This window comes from Glycine max, chromosome 18 (genome assembly GCF_000004515.6).
Source record: "Glycine max cultivar Williams 82 chromosome 18, Glycine_max_v4.0, whole genome shotgun sequence".
Taxonomy (NCBI): domain Eukaryota; kingdom Viridiplantae; phylum Streptophyta; class Magnoliopsida; order Fabales; family Fabaceae; genus Glycine; species Glycine max.
The window spans coordinates 48,863,621-48,867,669 of record NC_038254.2 but is presented as its reverse complement, the minus strand read 5'-3'; positions in this window follow the sequence as shown (position 1 = coordinate 48,867,669).

Sequence of the window (4,049 nt, the reverse complement as noted above, 5' to 3'; positions counted from 1 at the left end):
AACTTTGTAGATGCCTATATTTGAGAATATAATTGTTTATTTATGTAAGGACTCATTTATTTATAATATTTGAAGTATTTCAAACCATTGAAATTTCTAAATTCTTATTTTATGAATGTTTTAAAGTGTATTTATTATGGCTTGTTATTGTAATGAAGGGCGCTACAATCATCATTCCCTTTGGTGAAGCTCTTTAACATATGCCAATGTACACAAAATTTATGAAGCACCACCTCACAAAGAAGGGAAAATACATCAACAATGAGAGCATAGTTGTGGAAGATAATTGTAGTGCATTAATCCAAAGAACCTTACCCCTAAAATTTAAGAACCCCGAAAGTGTGACAATTCCTTGCTCAATAGGTGCAGTATCCGTGGGGAGGGATCTTATTGATTTAGGGGCAAGTATCAACTTAATGTTTCTTTCGATGCTCTAAAGAATTGGCAACTTGGAACTCATGTAAACTCGGATGGCTCTTCAACTCGCAAATCGCTCCATCAAAAGACCGTGTGACATTGTTGAAGATGTCCTCGTAAAAGTTCAATATTTTACATTTTCAATGGATTTTGTTGTAATGGATATAAAAGAGGATCCTGAGGTGTCTTTGATCTTGGGGCAACCATTTATGCTCACAGCTAGATGTGCCATTGACACGGGGAATGAAAACCTTGAGCTAAGCATGGAGGACCAAAAGATGACCTTTAATATTTTTGAGGCAATGAAGCATCCAAGTTATTACAATGCTTACTTTAGGGTGTAGGCTATTGAACATGAAGTTGAAAATGTTGTGCAACAATTCACTATGCACTCCCTTCTTGAGAAAGCTCTAGTCAATGCCATTGATTGTCTCACTAATGAAGAGGAGAAGGAGCTTAAAGCTTGCTTGGAAGACCTTGATGAGTCGAAAGAAGTATTCTCGAGGGGAATACTTTCAAAGAACTGAAAAAAGATGTTGTTGAGAAAAATAAGGTGGAATTGAAGGTTTTACCTCCTTACCTTAAGTATGTATTCCTACAAGGGAATAATGCAAAACCGGTGGTCATTAGCAACTCTTCGTCCCCAAAGGAAGAAATTAAATTGGCGGATTTGCTCAAGAAGCACAAAAAGGCAATTGGGTGGCACATATCCAACCTTAAGGAAATGGTATTATGGTAGGTGATGAAGTTAAGATAAATCTAGAGCAAAGAAATGATATTTGATTCTAAAATTCACACAAAAAATAGTGCTAAGAAGGATTCTCATGTTCTACACTTAATTTTTTTCCAGGAGAAAAACTATCCCAAGTAAGTGAGAAAGTTTCAATCATTCCACATGAGTAACGATGTGTGAAATATCATATTTAAATGATCTTAGATGATTTTTGAAGCTTATAAAAGAAGAAAGATGCTAAAAATTATTTGGGTCTTACTTTACTATTGAATTTTGTACCTGCATAAGGATACTACAAGAATATTCTCCTCTATGGTATGTCAAAAACTCCTCATCCTTCTTAGGTGAACCTCTTCTCCAACCTCCATTATACTTCGATGGGATATATATATCTGCAAAGGTACTTTGATATTTAAGTTAACGATCTTCTTAGATATAGTAAATGAGAGTAATAAATGAGAATGAATAATGTTTATTACCTCTAAAATTCCACTTTTTATATTCACATATTTATGGGTATGGAATCCGTGGACCTTACATTTGGTACTATTGGGAATGTTAATCCATAGTTACTTGTTAACGAGGTCTTGATTATGAATATATTACTTTTTAGCAATCTTCCTCCCTTAATCTTGAATGAAGCCAACTTGCATCCCAGTGGTGTTTCGCCATGGCCAAGGGGGTGTTGGCTCTAAAGGGGATATATGATAGGAGCAGGGGTGTTTGGTGTTTGGCCATGACCACAATCAATGGATGTTTGGCCCTGGCCGAGGATATTATGTTTTTCGCCGACCAAAATAAGAATGATCAAAGGGTGTCTAGTAACAGTCGAGGGTGTTAATTTACAATATAGCCAATAACATCCCATCTATATGGGTACAAATTTGATATCAAAATATATCTAACCAGGATTCATAAGTAATTTAGCATGTCTTTTTTTAGAATTTAAATCTTTTTTTTATACCTATAATTTCAGCTACTAGAAATATTATATACATAAAAATGTTATAACAGTCATTTTCACCGAACATCGACTAAAAAAAAGAAGAAATAACAAGTCACACAGCCCAAATAACTGAGAAACTCTGACTGTGTGAGAGAGTTTGACAATGGCATTTTGTCTAGAGGGGAAACAACCTTAGAACGATGTGATGCGATCCTTACTCCAATTCTTGATCCTTTGAGGAACACCATAGTCAGTCACCATTGTGAATATTCCAAGCCACATGACCAAAGTGATCCAACTAATAATGGTTGAGATGAAGCTCAAAGCCACAACCGAAACTACACTTCCCAACATAAGCATGACACATGTCAATATAGGAAGAAGGTTTGTGTTATGATTATGAAGTATTGTCCCAAGCACAGGCAATCAGGAGTAAAGCACAATGGCCAAAATCAGCGACATCATCAGCTTGTGCTGATTTATTAACAAAGAATTTCCTGTCATTGTTTGTTGCTGCAACCAAGGTAACCAGCAGGGTTAAGAATTTGTGATGGATTTCTTTCAATTCCTTGAATAGACTGTCCACTTGGTCTCTAAGCACACTCGTTAGGTAAAAAAAAAAAGTTAGACATACTAGAATTATGATGCAATTCTGCTATAAATAAATGTTGCTCAACGCAGAATGTGACAGAAAACACAAACAACAAAAAAATGTCCAATTGGTGAATAATAGAAAGAAGAAATGAGATAAAATCGATAGCAGGGTGTGCAAGTGAAGCATGCAAAAGATGTTAGAATCACCTTCAAACAGGGTTAATGATGGGAAATAGCATATAACATATTTGTGGTTAGAGTACTTCTAGTTACACTAAGTAACGTACTAACCTCATTGAAGTGAAATGATTGGAATTCAGTAGAGGCATGTTTGGTTCTTGCTTCCCTGAGATGAGAGGATGAGTGCTTTCTCGTTTGAGAATTGTTGGTTGGTGTGTGAATTGTGATCATAATATATTGGATGGAATGTTAAATAAGGACAGAGGATATTGAAAATAAATACAATGACTCGGAATATTCATCTGGGACCTCACCAAGTATTCAACGCGCTTCGTTTTGTACGTTTTTTTTATTATTATTTTTACATTCACACACACATCACTGTCACTATTGGACAAACTCTTCTAAGATTTTGGACTTTTGGTCTTAGTTTTTGCTTAATGTTAACTTTTGTTTTAAATTTGGAAAAATCTTGCTGTGTTTCGGAGGGGTTGCTTTTTCTTCCTCGAAAAGGATTACTATCGCGTAATAAATAATGGATTAGGTTCTAATTAAACATTTATCACGATATAATTTTTTTAACCTAGTGTTTAATAGAATTATTAGTATATATCTATATTTTGTGGGTAACCATTTTATGTTAATGATGTAAAGTTGCCTTGTTATCACTGAGGTCTCTTTTTTAAATTATATTTTTTTATGTTCAAATTCGAAATCTCACTTAAAAAAAAAATTGAGTTGAGTTTTGCCTGGACTAAACTTATTAGTATTGTATATCTATATATACTGATAAAGGATTTTGCTAAAATAAATTAAATTGTTGCATTTCATACGTGGATACTAGTATTTTTCTTATTTATAATATTAGTTATTAAACTTTAGCCTTAATTAGGTTATTTATTTTTGGGATTAATTAGGTTATTTTACTTCTAATAATAAATTCTCATTGTCCTTTTTATAAGACCTTTCACTAGCGAAGACAAGGGTACTTACATAATATGCAAATTGACAAAAGTAAACTATGTAGGAACATGTACTTGACTTTGCGTTATCTCCATGTTCAGCCGCATGAAAAAACAAGAGTTAACTAGGCAATTGGATTTTAGCTAGAAAAGCATATATTTGATCTGTTTGTGTCTAATATATTTTTGTATTTATAATAAGCAAGTTTTATTTTGG